The 18,909-nt window shown below is 42.9% G+C and overlaps 1 protein-coding gene across 15 annotated transcripts in view; it reads right to left on the bottom strand.

The window, feature by feature from the left end:
* The window catches only part of SRPK2 (SRSF protein kinase 2), a 307,828-nt gene that overhangs the window by 145,546 nt on the left and 143,373 nt on the right, over positions 1 to 18,909 (bottom strand). Inside the window, exon 1 of one of the 15 annotated variants that reach the window (XM_043497270.1) lies at positions 7,800 to 7,805. The exons of 13 other annotated variants lie outside the window; for them this stretch is intronic. The gene's annotated coding sequence lies outside the window, so the exon portion shown is untranslated. Of the gene's footprint in view, positions 1 to 4,034; positions 4,139 to 7,799; positions 7,806 to 18,909 lie in introns of those variants that run through there. One more of the 15 variants, XM_038401090.2, reaches the window with a different exon arrangement.

The following is an 18,909-nucleotide window of genomic DNA, read 5'->3' as shown; positions in this document are numbered from 1 at the left end:
TCCAGTTTATGGGGTTTTTTAAATTGAACACATGCTATAGATTACATAAACCTGATGACTATATCTAACACTTCATTTGGCTGCCTGAATTTCTGTCAAATAGTTTAATAAAAACTAGTTATGATACTTTACCAATGTTAAATGTTGTTCTCTCTCTATTACACTATTTCACAGTACTCAGCTGTGCCAGTGCTTATGAAGGAGCACTAACAGGGTTACATTACATGTCCTCTCATTGAATGATCAGATACTATGAAAGCTACTCTTGTATCCTTCTTTGAGATGTATGAAATAAATATAAAAATAGTTATTGTTGCGATTTTATTTATAACTATAAACATACCGAAATGTTAATTTTTAAAAATGTTTTATTTACATTTGTTAAGTGGACTTTAACACCCCTTTGGCATTAAAGAGTCAAAATGCTAAAGTTTTAAATTATAGCAAAGAGCATATATACCAACTTCAATTAATATTTTTTAAAACAGCATTATCAAACTTTCTATGAAATGCAGTAAGATTTCTAACTAAAGATTATTTACATTATTGCACTTTTATAACACCCCAAATATGAATCTAACACACACATGCTAAAATGTACTCAACCATTGTAATTTTTTCTTTCTACATGGGGCACCCTGTGCTCTGTGATCCATTATAACTGGATTATTCCTCCTCAACTTTCAAAGCCTGGAGGCTCCTCTTTTTAAAAAACAAAACAAAAAACTGCCTATCTTTAGAATGTTCTGCCAGCAGGTGGAGCTCTTCAGAGAAATGACTCCCTTTCACTCCCCTGTCAATTGCCCAAGCTAAGATAATAAACTATCAATTCTAATTAATATAATTACAACAGATTAGATATCTCCAGGCAGGATACTTACCTTATTTCAGAGTGGTAGCCATGTTAGTCTGTATCAGCAAGAACAACAAGGAGTCCTTGTGGCACTTTAGAGACTAACAAATTTATTTTGGCATAAGCTTTCGTGGGCTAGAACCCACTTCTTCAGATGCATGGAGTGGAAAATACAGGAGCAGGTATAAATACATGAAAAGATGTGAATTGCCTTACCAAGTGTGAGGTTAGCCTAACAAGACAATTCAACTGACAGCAGGACACCAAGGGAGGAAAAATAGTTCTTAAAACTACAATACCCACCTGGTGAAGTGAAGAAACAGATTGACAGAGCCAGAAGGGTACCCAGAAGTCACCTACTACAAGACAGGCCCAACAAAGAAAGTAACAGAACTCCACTAGTTGTCACCTACAGCCCACAACTAAAATCTCTTCAGAGCGTCATCAAGGATCTACAACCTATCCTGAAGGATGATCCCTCACTTTCACAGACCCTGGGGGACAGGCCAGTCCTCGCTTACAGACAGCTACCCAACCTGAAGCAAATACGCACCAGCAACTACACACCACACAACAAAAACACCAACCCAGGAATCAAACCCTGCTACAAACCCCGATGCCAACTCTGTCTGCATATCTTTTCAAGGGACACCATTATAGGACCTAACCACATCAGCCACACCCTCAGGGGCTTGTTCACCTGCACATCTACCAGTGTGATATATGCCATCATGTGCCAGCAATGCCCCTCTGCCATGTACATTGGCCAAACCAGACAATTTCTACTCAAAAGAATAAATGGACACAAATCTGACATCAGGAATCATAACATCCAAAAACCAGTAGGAGAACACTTCAATCTCCCTGGTCACTCAACAACAGACCTAAAAGTGGCAATTCTTCAACAAAAAAACTTCAAAAACAGACTCCAAAATGAAACTGCAGAACTGGAATTAATTTGCAAACTGAACACCATCAGATTAGGCCTGAATAAAGACTGGGAGCGGTTGGGTCATTATAAAACCTAAACCTAATTTCCCCCTACTGTTACTCACACCTTCTTGTCAACTGCCTGAAATGAGCCACTCTCATTACCACTTCAAAAGTTATTTTTCCTCTCTTGGTATCCTGCTGTCAACTGTATAGTCTCGTTAGACTAACCTCACACTTGGTAAGGCAATTCACATCTTTTCATGTATTTATACCTGCTCCTGTATTTTCCACTCCATGCATCTGAAGAAGTGGGTTCTAGCCCACGAAAGTTTATGCCCAAATAAATTTGTTAGTCTCTAAGGCGCCACAAGGACTCTTCATTGTTTTATCTTATTTGTTTATGATACAAAAAATGGAAATGAAGAATTACAGCAAGTCAGATCCCAAGCTCTCAATCTCTCTTTCTGTAGGAATGCTCCAAAAGAGAAAAAGAAAGGATTGATGCATTTCCCGTGCAGCTTGAATGTAATGCAAAATTTGGTGATAGCCTGCATGTGGTCTCATGGAGCACCAGGTGCCCACTTCGGAGAAGGAAAAATTATGGATGGGTAAGTAAATTTTTCTGTCCTCTCTTGTGGGAAATTGGTGCTCCAAGATCCTTTACAACTAGGAAGTAGCAAGCAGGAAAATCAATCTTTACAAATGAGAGAGAAATGTAAAACACCAGAAAAATTTAACCAAAAGAATAAACAGCTTTTGTTTGAGATGATTTTTGTGTTTTCTAACTTTTTGCTTTTCTTCTTTCTTCCCACACCACATGAAGAGTTTTAATAAAGGAAAAGCAAGAAAGACGCCAGAACCCTTTGTCTAAAAGTCATATCAGACAAAGACAACACAGCTACTTTAAAGCGATGGATAAGAATACGATGAACACCAGGTAGCCATACTGAGAAGTTATTTGAACTAAACACTGTTCTGCATGGGGAATGGCCATGTGTCTGAATGACTGAGCCCTCACAGAGGAAGAGCAATCTTGTATGAACAATTTGTAGATCTGACAAGTTACTGAATGCATCTATCTGAAAACAGTGGACATGGATGCCTTTGTACCCCTTCTTATGTCCCTCAACTAATCCTGAAGTTGCATCCAATTTTTTTTTAGTTTTATGAAAACAAAATTTGAATGACCTGATCACATCTAAAGTACACATCTGATTCTCCTAGTTGTGGAAGGGCTTGGTACACACAGAATGAAAACAGACTGACGTAAAAAGAATTTTTGGGGACAGAAAATATTGGTGCAGGACTGAGAATATAAGGATTCCAGATGAATAAATCCCCTGAATTTATTAACTCTCCTGGCCAATGTAACTGTTAATAGGAAAAACATTGAATAGAAAGTGACAGGAATAATCCTCCATACATTTAATAAAAGAAAGTTCAGGGATTAATTGAAGTATATAATTCTACTCGTCTCTTGACAGCATCTCTGTAGACAAACATCTTTAAGGAATGAAACGTGAGGCTGTTGCAAAAGAAGGACTAGAAGTAGAAATACATTTTATGTTTAAAAATGTAGGTCTGAATCTCTTCCATGAAGAAAGACAGGAGGAATAATACACCAACTGATCACAGTATAGTATTTGCATTTATTGCAGTACTTTATAATGTTGTCATGGCAACTGGCTATGATTTCTACTGCCATCACCAGCTGCCAGTATACATAGCATGTAAGCAGAAAAATCATTTAAATAATAACATAAGAACAGTCATATTGGGTCAGACCAAAGGTACATCTAGCCCAGTATCCTGTCTTCCAACAGTAGCCAATGCCAGGTGCCCATCCCCAGCTTCTGGAAAACAGAGACTAGGGACATTTATATAATATGTAATAGAAGAAACTAACCAGGCTTATGATAGTTAAAATTTATTGGAGACCTGAGGCCCCATTAAACTTGCTCAAAGGTTTTTCAGCTTCTTTCTGTCAAACCTCTAAATTAGCTTAACATTATTAACCTCAAAAACCATAGCTTTGGAAATATATTTGTGGACCTTATTATAATCTTGTCTGTTTTATTCTGAGTCACAGAGATGGACAAGCCTTGCACTCCACGAGGGAAAAACTGAACTATTTCATCGTTAGAGAGCGAGACTACCAGTAAGCTTTATCTCAGACAAAAGCCACAATGAGAAGCTAAAGATATTCTTGGTACAGGAAAAATCTCCCACCCCAATACAAAGCACTTGCCTTATCTGGAATCTCAGTGAATTAACTGGATGACATCTTATTTCTTATTTTGTTCTTTTTCTCTCTTTCTTTTTTAAATGAATTGACTGCAGAAATCACTGCAATTAAAACAAACAAAAATGTACCTGTAATTCTTGTTCTCTGAATATACTATGAATAATGGATCAATGCACCTAGGCTTCAGTCTCAGGACTGAGGGCTAGAAGCAATATTAACTCAAACTTCCAAAAAGTAATTCACCCCAGGGTAAGACCTAGCACAGACATTTTCAACTCCAAAAAAAACTATTAAAGTTAAAGGACAACTGAAAAAGGAGGGTTAGAATGGTGTTTTACATCCCTGTCTAAAGCATTTGTGGACAGTGAATGCTGTTGTAAAAGACTTTAGATAGATTAGATAAAATAGATAGATAGACTCTTGTCTCTATCAAAACTAGCCATTAGAGCTCGTCAAAACATTTTAGTCAATGCTGAAACATCTCATGGATATATACTGGTTTAAAAAAATTTGCATTTTGACATTTTCTTGAGAAAGATTCATATTCTGATAGCCTGGTGCCTACATCAATGCCCTGGGAGACTCAGGTTCAAGTTCCTGCTCCGCCTGATTCAGAGTGATCTGGGATGAAATATTCTACTCTGAATCAAGGTGAGAAGAGACTGGAAACTGGATCTCCTGCGTTCCAGGCCAGTGCCCTAATTATCAGGCTATGGAGTGCAAAAGTCTCAGTCTCTTCCTCTCACCCACCCACCCACATAGAAAATGTTTGAAGGTGCTATGAAGCAGCAGAGGAGGTTACTTACTAGGGATGTAAAATGTTAACCGCTTAACCAGTAAGTATTAGTCTGACTGGTTAACCCGCCTTAACTATTAACCCCTGGGCACTCTGGCGGCCCATAGGGGCCCCAGCCACAACAGACTCAACCCCACCGGCCTGAGCAGCCCCAGCCGCACTGGCTGGATTGGCTCCAGCCATGCCAGCTGGCCAGCCCTTTAAATCGGTTAACAGTTTAAATGAAATATTTTTAATTGTTTAAATGGTTAATTTTTAAACAGTATTTACATTGCTATTACTTACCTGTAACTGGAGGTTCTTCAAGATGTGTGGTCCCTATTTATATTCCAAAAATGGGTGTGCATATATGCCATGAGCTGGAAGTTTTCAGCAGCAGTGTCTGTTGACCCGCACATGCGTCTTTTGTTGCCTTCTGCTCAGTCACCATCTTACCACTGAATAAACTGTCTGCATCAGAAGGGATGGTGAGCAGGTACTGGAATACAGATAGGGACCACACATCTTGAAGAACCTCCAGTTACAGGAAAGTAACTCCTGTTATTCTTCGAGTGATGGTCCCTGTACGTATTCCAAATGCAGATGAGTACAAAACAGTGATCAGCTCGGAGGTGGATGCAAGGACAAGAGAGTTATCGCCTGCTGCAGGACAGCACATCCCATGGTCGCATCTTCGGCTGCCCACTGGTCAATGGCTTAGTGTGCTGAAGGTATGGACAGAGCGCTAGGTCATCACACAGCAGATATTGTGCATGGGGACGTGTGCCAGGGAGGTGAAGGTGGTCACATGCGCCCTTGTGGAGTGAGCCGTAATTCTGCCGGACGGTGTAGCGTTGGAATATGCATAGCATTTCATGATGTATGAAAACATCCACTTGGATATGTGCTGTGAGGAGAGGGCCTGCTCCCTCAACCGTTCCACAATAGCCACAGAAAAGTGTGAGGAGATGCAGAAGGCGCATGTCAAAGTAGAATGCTAGTGCACGTCAGATGTCCAGGGAGTGCAGAGTCCTGTCCATGGAAGTGGCATGCAGGTTAGGATGGAAGACCAGGAGATGGATCAACTGGTTGAGGTAGAAGTCAGAGATGACTTTTGGGAGGAACTGAGGGTGAAGGTGCAGGGAGACTTTGTCCTTATGGAAGATCATATATGGGGGATCAACCATCATGGCCGCAAATTCACTGGCCTCTGAGCAGAAGTGATGACAACAAGGGAGAGGACCTTCATGGATAGGTGTGAGAGGGAGCACGTGCCCAGAGGTTCAAAGGGAGGCCTGGTGAGGGCAGACAGCACAAGATTAAGGTCCGGGGCATGGGCAGTGTAGGTGTAAGGACTGGCGGGAAGCAGTTCTTCAGGACCTTCAGAAACCAAGTAGTGGTAGGGTGAGTGAACACTGAGTGTCCATCCACTGAGGAGACGAAGAAGCTGAGGGCCACGAGATGGACACAGACAGAGCTAAGTGCAAGGCCTGAGTCCTTAAGTTCCATCCAAGAGGTAGTCTAGAACGACAAGCACAGAGATGTCCTGAAGGGGAAAGTGGTGACACTGCACCCAGGAGGTGAAGCTCTTCCATTTTGCGATGTAACACGCCCATGTAGAGTACCATCTGTTGTACGCAAGTATCCAGAGGATGGGTGTGGAGCAGGCACTGTCTACATGCAAGTCCAAAAACCAGTCCATCAGCTGAAGTGGGCCTGAGTTGGATGCCGAACCCTGCCATGTTCCTGGGTGAGGTGGTCAGGCAGGGCAGAGACTGACTGGTGGGCGGGCAGACAGTCTGTGTAGATCGGGAAAACAGAACCGTCAAATCCAGCATGGAGCTACCAGGAGGACCATGGCCCAGTCGTGGCGGATCTTGCACAGAACTTGGGGGAAGAGGGAAAGAGGGGAAGGCATATTGGAGACTGCCCACGCCACAGAAGGAGAATGGTGTTGCCCTTGGAATCGCAACCTCTGGCACCCCAGGAGCAGTGAAGGGGGAACTTGCAGTTCTTGCAAGTGGCAAAGAGGTCCCAACGAGGGATTCCCCAGACCTGGCAGATGAAGCAGAGAGGGGGGATTGTGGAACTCCCTCTCGTGGTAGAGGTAACAGGTCCAGCTGAGTGCTTCTCCCAAGGAGTTCCGCATCCCCAGAAGGTACACTGGATAGGGCATGACATTGTGGCTAAGACACCAGTTCCAGGGGCAGATGGCCCCTGTGCAGAGTGACGGGGACATGGTGCCTCTTTGTCTATCTATGTATGCCAAGGCAGTGGTATTGTCAGAGTATCTGGATGTGCCAGTCACGGAGAAGAGGCAGGGACACATGGCAAGCTAGGCAGACCATGTGCAGTTCCAAGTCAATGTGCATGCACACCTCATTGGTGCCCATATCCCTTGTGCGTCCTGGCCATGTAGATATGCACCCCATCCAGCTAGGGAGATATCCATGGCAAGGGTGGTTGTAGGGACAGTAGTGGTGAACAGGGCACCTTGGCGGGATCGGTCCACCAGGTGAGGGAGGCGCAGACGAAAAGCCGGACAGTCAGAGCCGAGTCCCAGTGGTTGATTTGGGAACTGCAGACCAAGAGGAGCTACAGTTGTAAACAGCGCATGTGGAAGCAGGCATGCGGTGTCACATGGGTGCAGCGCACCATGTGGCCAAGAAGGAAGAGACAGCAGTATACTGTTGTGCATGGGTTGTCGCACAGGGTTGCCATGAGGGCCGTGAAGGCACAAAGCAGTCCATTGGGAGGAGGGCCCAAGCTGCTACAGAGTCCAGGCACACCTCAATTAAATGGATCGTCTCCATCGGGAGAAGCATGGATTTTTCCTTGTTGACACAGATGCCGAGGGAGACAAGGAGCAAGTGGAGAGCAGCGACAACTGATGTCGTTTTGGCAAGGGTTGGTGCCACCAGGAGCCAATCATCCAGGTAAGGGAACATAGAGAGCCCCAGGTAGCAAAGGTGGGCTGTGATGACCACAAAGACCTTTGTGAAGAGCCTTGAGGCCATGGCAATGCTCAAGGGGAGTACTCTGAACTGGTAGTGGCTGTTGCCCAGACAGATGTGGAGGAACTTGCACTGGGTTGGGTGGATATCGAAATAGAAGTACATATCTTTCTTGTCAAGGGCTGTGAACCACACCTCCTGGGGAAAGGAGGAAATGATCCATGTGAGCATCACCATAAAGAACTTGGTTGATGCCGTGACATGATGGAAGAGGCGATGGTGGCTGATGGGCACAGAAGCTAGGATCTGGGGCACCATCGGGCAGGCTCCTGATACCAAGTGTACCAGTGGGCTGGTACTGGGGGTAGAGACGTGGACAGAATGGCAGCTTATTGTGCTGGTGGCGGGAGGCCAGGTTGTAAATTCCCAGAGACCAGAGGGTCGCCCTAGAGTCCTTCAGGAAGTGAAGGGCTTCATCCATCTTACCAGAGAACAGTTTGTCCTCGTCTATGGGGAGGTCCTGGACTGGACTTCCCTGGGAAAGCCTGAAGATTCCAGGAAGGCCTCTTGGGGTATAACACCACTTGTGGCCAGCGAGCAGGAGGACGTGTCTGTTGCATTCACCGCTGCCTGGAGACTGACCTTGTCAATAAAGCGGTCTTCCTCCACCAGGGCTTGGACCCTGTGTTATTCGTCCTGCGAGGTATCCTCCAAGAACTCTCCCAGCTTTGCATAATTATTGAAATCATACTTTGCCAGCAGAGCCTGGTAGTTCAAAATGCGAAACTGCAGGGTCACTCATGAGTAAAGTTTGCATCTGAGCAGATCCAGGCACTTTGCTGCTCTATCTGGAGGAATGAAGGTAGAGCAGTGCTCACTTGCCCATTCCGTTGCCGTGTGCACCACCAGCAAAGCTGGGGCAGGGTGAGAAAAAAAGAAATCAACCCCTTTGGATGTCACAAAGTAGCGATGCTCTACCCTCTTAGCTGTTGGGGTGCAGGACAATGGGTTGTGTTAGACCTCTCGAGTGGGGTGGAGGATGGCCTCACTGATGGTCAGAGCCATGTGCGCAAGTCCTTGAAGCTGAAGGTATCCAGCAGCTGATGGGGTGGCCCTGGACTTCCTCCAAGGGGATACCCAAATCAAGGGCCACCCTCTGCAGCAGCCCCTGGTATAGGCAGTGATAATCAGGAGGCAAAAGGGTTGGGGGAATCAGGGCTTCATCCCGATAGAAGGATGCGGCCATCGGGACCAGTGCCATCGGGTCACACTCAGGGTCTGCTTCTGGGTCCAAGTTGGAGGGTTCCAGCAGAGGGGCCTGGATGGAAGGGTGTGAGGTCTGTGAAGGCGGGTACGGGCAGTGATACAAATCCTATCTGGGCCATTGCTGCCATGCAGGTCCAGTGGGTAGTATTGTGCCCCAAGAATAGGGGTACCACCGTGGTGGGAACGGGGGATAGCCCATCTGGTGTGGTGGATGCGTCCAGGAGTCTGAGCTGCACCAGGATACCGGGGAAAATGACGGTTCTTCCGCTGAAAAGCCCTCTGAGTCTGAAGAGGCTTCTGGCAGCAGTAGGGCCATCGATGTGGGCGGTCCCGCAACCGTCGGGTGTGGATCCCAATCCAGGAGGAGTAGCACATCGCTGGTGTAGGTGGCTGTGGAGCCAAGAGGAGCAGGGAGAATGGATACAGCAGGTTGAGGTGCACCGTTGGGAGCAGCGGTTCAACTCATCCAGGTGTCCACATCCCGCTGACCGCCAAAGCGGGGAAAGGAGATGCACAGAGCGGAGCATGGGGACTCCTGTTGAGGTGGAGAAGCATGCCTCGGAAGGCTGTCATGCTGCACAGCCAGCACGGGAGCCAACTGTACCAGTGTCTCCTTCTTCCTCTTCGCCTTCTTTCCCGCCACGTGTGTAGTCATAGGGAGTGACATAGTGGGCTCTGCATGCGACATCTCACTCAACCAGGCACAGCTCAGGTAGGAAACGCTGTGCATCACAGCAGTCATGATGGGGACCTGCTGTGATGTCCACGGGATCGCTTGCAGCTCTCCTCCTTGGCCTTCTCGTGCTTTGGGCAGAAGGATGAAGAGGGTGGGGTGCTCATCACTGGTTCCACCGGTCCAGAATTGAACATCGCAAAGGGCTGGAGTGCTTCCTCCATGAGAAATCTGCAGAGGTGCAGGAGATAAGCCTTGCGGATCCGCAATAGAAAGGACCTGCAGATGTTGCAATGTGCTGTGAGATGCGCTCCCTCCAGGCAATAGAGACAGCGGTTCTTAAATCCCGGGACATGAGGGCATAGTAACTTGACGATGTCAGAATGGGCCCTGAATGGGGCAACTATTGACACTAATTACAAGTTATGTGCACAACTAAGAGAAACAACTGAACTAACTATATACAACGGATGATTGTTCTCATGGAGGCTGTGAGCACAGAAAGAGAAGATTCTGACTATGATCATGTGGTGGTAAGGGACTACGGCGTATCGCCCCGTCCGGCCTCTTATAACTTCACCTGGAGCATGAAGCAATGTAAGAGGCTCATGCCTGTCAACAGTCACTGCTGCTGAAAATTTCCAGCTCCAGCACATGGCACACATGCACACCCCATTTGTAATACATATAGGAACCATTACTCAAAGAAGAATCCTCATACTCCAGATAGTTCTATTAACAGTACAGTAGAGAAAGGAGACTATAGTGGGTATTCACATGAATAATCCCACCAGCTTCAGTGCACGTGAGTTTGGTGAAAAGGATTTGGCCCTATGGTTAGTAAACACTATGCTAAATATGAAAATATCAAATTGAATTTATTTAAGTACAGATACCATCAGAAGATATCACTGCATAACCACGCTCTTCTCATCTCCATGGAAAACAAGGAGCTGACCACTGAGGCTATGATGCTCTATCTGTATGATTATGACTCTCTTGAGAGTTCTAATTCTTTTCTATCCTAAGAGTATACTTTTGTTGTAATCTATTTGTCTATGGAGAATCAATAAATCAATCAATAACTCTAAAAGGAAATGCCATTTATATAAACAGAATTATCTATTATTGGACGCAACTCCACAAATTAAGTATATATTTGTAAAGAGATTAAAATATGAAAACATTTTGAGTCAGTACTGGCAGACATTTTCTATTGTAGCTGTGAAGCATCCTGTAAAAGACCATCTACAGTTGCAAAACCATTCTTTAAATTTGGCAATTCCTTTGAGCAACACCACAGCCAAAACTAAGTTGTGTTAATTTCTTGAAGAACACAAAAGCACAATGTATCTATTTATATATCTATCTACAGCAGTATTAAAGGCAGTTACAGGAAGCAGGATTGAACACTGACAAAAACATAGCAAATCAATGCTGAAAATGCATTATTCACAAAATTTAAGGATTTTTTTTAAAAATAATTGACTGTGTTTTTAGAAAAAAGAAAAGTAGTACTTGTGGCACCTTAGAGACTAACACATTTATTTGAGCATAAGCTTTCGTGAGCTACAGCTCACTTCAGTGTAGCTCACGAAAGCTTATGCTCAAATAAATGTGTTAGTCTCTAAGGTGCCACAAGTACTCCTTTTCTTTTTCGCAAATACAGACTAACACAGCTGCTACTCTGAAACTTCTGTTTTTAGACAACATGTCATTGCTGGATCCAAAAGCCACATAATCCAGGGTAATTTTTTTTTTGAGAAAGTATTCTTAACAGTATTTCCCTGTGCTAATAAGAGTTTTTTGAGAACCCAAGAAAGATCAATGATGGAACAACCCTATATAGAAATTATTCACTCAGTACATTTTTCAAATTTCCCCTACAACAAGCATTTGAAAATGTTTTTCAAATTTGATTTTTTATATAGAAGAAAGTAAAATATACAGATTTCTCAAATGCTGCAATAAATTAATCTGTGGTATCCCAATAGGTGTCAATTCCATAGACTCTGATATATCAAATAAGAAATGATAGGGTGTCACTGCCAAAAGTGGTAATCTAGAAAGCATCAAATTGAAAATAGGCATAGAGACTACAGAAAAGACTGAAACAGGACAAAAGTAATCATCAGTGCAGTCCGGAAGCCTTAAAATTCCACCTGTGCTGAAAGAAAGTAGTGGTGGTTTGTTTGTTTGCATTTTAAACAAGAACTCTGTTAGTTGATGGTGCTCACCCTGCAGGGCATGAAATCCTTGGAGAACAAAAAGGATTCACAAAATGGGTCATTAGTCGAAAAAGATTCAGAACGACCAAGTAATTTATCTTCAAAATGTAATAGTTAAACTACTACTCTTCAATATAGTAGACATCTAATTTCACTTGTAGAACCACTTATCATAAACAAACATATTTGGCTCTCTCCATTGTCAGGGTATGGACAAAATACACTAATTAGACTTTTCTTTCTTTAATTTCTATGATCACTATATGTATGTATTCATATATCATGAAGGAAGTGGGTTAAACACATGACTGAAAGTGAGGTTATCATAGAATCAGAATCATAGAATATCAGAGTTGGAAGGGACCTCAGAAGATCATCTAGTCCAACCCCCTGCTCAAAGCAGGCACAATCCCCAATTTTTTTTGCCCCAGATCTCTAAATGGCCCCCTCAAGGATTGAACTCACTACCCTGGGTTTAGCAGGCCAATGCTCAAACCACCGAGTTATCCCTCCCCCCAAAATGCTTGAAGGTTAGATTGCCTATGTAACTTTAATTTGGCTCCCTTGTGTGTTTGCATTATGGTACATGATTACATACTAGTTTTTTCCACAGCATCCCTGCCTCATTCTGTGAATGGCTAGTTATGCCATATTTTTATCCTTCCCATTCAATGTTTGGCCTCTGGCTTTAATGACAGGTTATGACAGGTTAGGATAAGAAAAGTAATACTATTCAGCATAGAATTGTACTTTAAATGGTCACACCTAACAAACTGCCAAGGTGAATTAACAAAAACTAATTTCTGCGGTGAATCCATGGACTGCATATAATTATCTATATAGAGCAGCCTTCAATCTCTTGAACCAATATAGCACAGGTTGCTCTGGACTTAAAACTGACATTTGCTGATGCGACAAATTACTTTTAAACCAACAGAAATCATTCTATACTACATGTTGTGTACAGTGGATATGAATTTAAAAATGTGACTGCAAGGCCAATGTAAAATATTTTTATATATTTATTAAATTTCATAATCCAACATGCTTTGGTTTCATTTCTTATGACTATGTGGAAAACTTGACTTTTCTCATTTTTTACTTTTGTATTTTTTATTTTTCAGCTGGTAACGATTTATGCAAGTAAGGACTCCAGCAAAACTGCAGCAGGGTGAAACTGTCCACTAGTATAAAAAACATGCCTTTATAAGTTTCTGTATGGAGAAGAGGCTGTTCTCAAAATAGTATATAGTTTACAAATGAACTCAATTAGGGGAATAAATAATGTATCTTGATGAAATGTGGATGTCTGGAAAATGTGTCCGGAAATAATTCAAATTTTAAAAATAGATCAGTTTAGTAAGAAGTGGGAGCTTTACATCCTATATTACATCCTATGTTCTGTCTAGTTCTCTAGAAAGATATTGTAATATTCATAAACTAATGCACAAAATGGCATCTTTATATAATAGACTGACAAAATATGTATTTTTCCAGTCATAATGAAGATTTTAGGATCCTCTGGTAAAGCACCAAGACTGCTGCAATCATTACGCACATAATAGCAACTCAAACAGGTCATGGCATGTTAAATGAAAACTGAATGTTGCTTCTGAGAGTTTAAATCTCAAATTTAAAAGGTTGGTTTGCATTTAAATTTCCTTACAAAGTTTAGAAAGCATAACTTTAGCTGATTTTGCTTTGTGATCATTCTTCTATTGTACTGTTTCCCCAGAGTTGCACTGTACCTAGGGTTGCCAGGCATCTGGTTTTCGACCGGAATGCCTGGTCGAAAAGAGACCAGGGCAGCTACGGTCAGCACCGCCAACCAGGCTGTTAAAAGTCCAGTCAGCGGTGCTGCGGGCCTAAGGCAGGCTAGTCCCTACCTGTCCTGGCACTGCGCTGCACCCCGGAAGCAGCCAGCAGGTCCAGCTTCTAGGGGGAGGGGCCACGGGGCTCCATGCGCTGCCCTCGCCCCGAGCAGCGACTCCACACTCCCATTAGCTGAGAACCGCGGCCATTGGGAGCTGGGGGGACGGATCCTGTGGGCGAGAGCAGCAAGTGGACCCCGTGGCCCTCCCCGCCTAGGAGCCGGACTGGTTGGCTGCTTCCAGGGCACAGTACAGAGCCAGGACAGGCAGGGAGCCTGCCTTAGACCCGCTGTGCTGCTGACTGGGAGCCGCTCAAGGTAAGCCTAAGCCTCAACTCCCTGTCCCAGCCTCTGCCCCCCACAAACCGTCCTCCTGCACCCCAAATCCCTCATCCCCAGCCACAACCCAGAGCCCGCACCCCAACCCCTGGCCTCAACCCACAGCCCCCTCCCACATTCCCAATCCCTTGGCCCCACCCCCCAGCCTGGAGCCCTCTCCTGCACCCCAAACCCCTCATCCCTAACCCCACCCCAGAGCTCGCACCCCCAGTTGGAGCCTTCACCCCTTCCCTCACCTCAACCCCCTACTCCAGCCCAGTGAAAGTGAGTGAGGGTGGGGGAGAGCAAGCCACCAAGGGAAGGGAATGTAGTGAGTGGGGGTGGGGCCTCTGGGAAGAGGCAGGGCTAGGATGTTCGGTTTTGTGCGATTAGGAAGTTGACAACCCTAGCTGTACCATCTTATCATCATAAACTGTAATTGTTAGAAGATGGTAAGGCTGAAGGGAAGATAGTGATGTCCAATTTCAAGCCTTTGTTTATTCTGATGATTTCACTGTCTCCTCCTGCCGGGCCGTGATCTCTCTAGGTTTGAGCACAAGCATATTGATGTGGCAGTGTGGGGAAGCATAATTATACAATGGCAACATGCTTTCATTGTCTGGAATGAAAGTTATTAACTTTTAAAATAGGGACTTCCCTCATTAATGTGACTATTTATTTTTACTATGGCTGCACACAAAGTTCCCATATAAAAGTGGGAGCCCATAGTGCTAGAAGCTGCACAAATACAGTAGTATTACTGAGCAGTTAATCACTGGAATAATATTTCTGAAGAGCCACAAAAGAAGTAGAGTATCTTTTAAAAAGCAAACCATGTTCTTTCGTGTCCTGAACAGTTTCTGACTCTGCTAACAAATAGAAAAGTATTTAAAGTTAATAAAAAAAACCAGAAACGCAAAAGAAAAAAAAAAAGAGACACACTGGAAATTAAATTTAACCCATTTTTTTCTTGCCAGGTTTAGGATTATAATGGGCAATCACAGCTTTCATCATCTCCACCCAAGTTTCTGGACCAAAAAAGAATGAGTTAATGAATCAGAAGAGCTTGGCTCAGTTATTAGTTACTTCAGACACATGAAAGCTGTCTAGAAAACTTTTTTCTCCCCTTTAAGTACTTGTTCAATAGGAAAAATTTTAATTTTTTAGTCTTTTTTCCTCCACTTCTTATTTCCTGCATTCCCCACCCAAAGTTTTTATATATTTGGCCATACAATTAGTACTATTGAGAATCTTGGGAAACTTTCTGTGGCAGTGTTAGTTATACTTGCACAAATAGCAATATAGCAGTTAGCCATGTTAAAGAACTTTAGTAGGAATATCTAAAATGTAAATTGCATGTAAGTTACTATTTTTGCAGTATATGAATTAATATTTAACTCACTGCTCCATCTACCATGTCCTGGTCACTCATCTAGAATTCAATGTCTCTGCCATTACATACATGTCTGGATTGTGAATGGGAGCAGATTGGAGTTTACGGTTAAACTCATGATAATGAGAGCTGCGAGAAAGCACAGGTGATATTATTCACCATGAATCAATCAACAGAAGCACTGTCCTCAAAAAGCAATGATTTTCTCTATCACATCCAAAGAGCCTGCCTTCCAGACATGGTATGGAAACAGGCAAACTGCAACAATCCCACATTACCCTCACCAGGAAATATGGGTTGGAACAAACACAATGGTAAACTGGTACCCAAGCTAATGTCACTGGAGCCAATCCCCAGCAGCTGTGCAGAAATGTGTTACCCGTGGATACGTCAAAGAGAGCATATCACAATGCTGTAGCTGCAGAAATGCCACTGCAGGATGCACTGGGGCCTGTAAATGCAAGGGGTGTGTCAGCACATAAAAACGTAAGAATGGCCATACTGGGTCAGACCAAAGGTATCCCTAGCCCAGTATCCTGTCTTTCAACAGGTTTCAGACTAGCAGCTGCGTTAGTCTGTATTCACAAAAAGAAAAGGAGTGCTTGTGGCACCTTAGAAACTAACAAATTTATTTGAGCTTAAGCTTTCGTGAGCTACAGCTGTAGCTTTCAACAGTGGCCAATGCCAGGTGCCCCAGAGGGAATGAACAGAACAGGTAATCATCAAGTGATTCATCTCCTGTCACCCATTCCCAGCTTCCGGCAAACAGAAGCTAGGGACACCATCCCTGCCCATCCTGGCTAATAGCCATTGATGGACCTATCCTCCATAAATTTATCAAGTTCTTTTTTGAACCCTGTTACAGTCTTGGCCTTCACCACATCCTCTGACAAGGAGTTCCATAGGTTGACTGTGCATTGTATGAAAAAATACTTCCTTTTGTTTGTTTTAAATTTGCTGCCTATTAATTTCATTTGGTGGCCCCTAGTTCTTGTGTTATGAGAAGGAGTAAACAACACTTCCTTATTTACTTTCTCCACACGAGTCATGATTTTGTAAACCTCTATCATATCCCCCCCTTAGTCATCTCTTTTCCAAGCTGAAAAGTCCAAGTCCTATGTACCTCTCCTCATACGGCAGCCATTCCATACCCCTAATCATTTTTGTTGCTCTTTTCTAAACCTTTTTCAATTCCATTATATCTTTTTTGAGATGGGGCGATCACATCTGCACACAGTATTAACTATATTAACCACTGCTGTCATGGTCGCACAGTGTTCCTTCCATCCATAATCTGCAAACATTTAATGAGGCTAATTTTCATCTCTGTCGCCTTACTCAAGAATGTGGGCGTACCATGGATTTATACAAAAGCAAATATTTTCTGTCTTATCCATCCATCCATCCATCCCTTTCTTAATGATTCCCAACATTATGTTTGCTATGTGAAACTGTTAAATTATTCCTGTATAAACAATATGCACAACATACAGTAACTGTCTGCAGTGGAATAAAAATAATAGAAATTTACTAATTTTTCAAATTTTATTTACATTTTGAACTCCAATTTAGAAGGTGAAATATTCAAAATGCAGCTTGGTAAACTTTTTTTTTTCAGGTTCAGCACATTCAAATTATGAAAGATAACTTGTTTTAACTACTTTTCCTCAAAAATGCCTGACATTTTATTTTATAGAAAATGTGCGCAGTCATTAAAAGAAAAAAGTCTTGACTCATCCTTGGTTACTATTACAGGTTAGAATTTTTCTTTAATGTTCCACAGTGCCACATGTTCTCTCTCTATATCTTAATTATGTTGATGGATCTTTGAATTCTCCCAAAATTACTAAAGGTCTCTCTGCTTTGGGGCAACAAGTTTTAATGATTGAGAAATATTACACTGTACCACAGTGTCACTTTTCTTTGTGTGGTGGGGCTGACATATCCTAAGTTTAGAAAATATATTATCAGTGATACCCTAGTGCATTTGTATTATAACATCCATGTCAACAGCAGTTAAAAAAATAACACCTGCTTCTTATGTATCTTTAGTTAAAAATTGAATAAGTACAACAGGGAACCATGATTGCTCTCAAAGTCAGTTTATTCACTCAGTTACATTTAAAAAGAACACAGCAACAGTCTACAGTAAGAATGAAGTGCAAAAATGTGGTTCTTAAAAATAATCATCAAGAGTACATAAAAGATTTATAGTAGTGTTATGGGGTACAACCATAATAAAAAATAAATGCCAAAATATACCACCACACACAAATAGTGAAATACACACTGTTAGGATATAGATATTCAGGCCTGTATGTAAAGGCCTATACTCTAAGAATTTAGGTGTATTCTTATCACTCAGCTAGTTACAGAGGTATAAAAGAAACACTCAAAATCACTGTCTGTCGGTGTAAGATCCTTCTCTTACTGTGACAGTCTGAGGCCCTGTTCTTAGACTAAGGCCTTTAGCTAAGCAACAGAGGCAGCCATAAGCTGGGATGAGACCGGTCACATCCTCACATTCCAAACCAGTCACTTTGAAATCAGGTGCTATTGGGCTGTTAGGAATACAATCCCTGTCCTGATAACGCCTATCGCCTCCAGAGAAAGGGAAGTGCCTAGAAGATGTAAAAGGAAACATAGTTTGATAGCATCCTGTCTGGCAAAAACTCACTTATCAATAGCTGGGATGTGAAATCCTCATTTCTGTGTTTGTTCTATCACTGTCGTCCCCATTTCCCTATTGTTTGTCTACATAATCCCTGTCTGCTGTATAATTAATTTTGCTGGGTGTAAACTAATTAAGGTGGTGGGATATAATTGGTTACATAATCATGTTACAATATGTTAGGATTGGTTAGTTAAATTTCAGTAAAATGATTGGTTACGGTATAGCTAAGCAGAACTCAAGTTTTACAATATATTGTCTGCAGTCAATCAGGAAGTGGTGGATGGGGTATGTGGGGGGAGAAATGGGAACAGGGAATGGGGGTGGGGAAATTGGAATCATGTTTTGCTAAGGGCAGAAATGGGAACAGGGAATGGGGGTGGGGAAATTGGAATCATGTTTTGCTAAGGGCAGAAATGGGAACAGGGACACAGGTAAGGCTCTGTGGTGTCAGAGCTGGGAAGGGGGACACTAAGGAAGGAAACTGGAATCATGCTTGCTGGAAGTTCACCCCAATACACATCGAATTGTTTGCATCTTTGGACTTCGGGTATTGTTGCTCTCTGTTCATGCGAGAAGGACCAGGGAAGTAAGTGGATGAAGGAATAAGCTCCCTAACACACAACACACAAATACTAATACTAACACTTCAAAGGGTATGTTATTTTTTAATACTTTTTTCCCTCCTCTCAACCCAAAGAAGCAATACATAGACTTTGCAGAACTTTTA

The sequence above is a fragment of the Dermochelys coriacea genome, chromosome 1 (genome assembly GCF_009764565.3).
Source record: "Dermochelys coriacea isolate rDerCor1 chromosome 1, rDerCor1.pri.v4, whole genome shotgun sequence".
NCBI lineage: Eukaryota > Metazoa > Chordata > Testudines > Dermochelyidae > Dermochelys > Dermochelys coriacea.
This window is presented reverse-complemented; position numbering and strand designations above follow the sequence as displayed.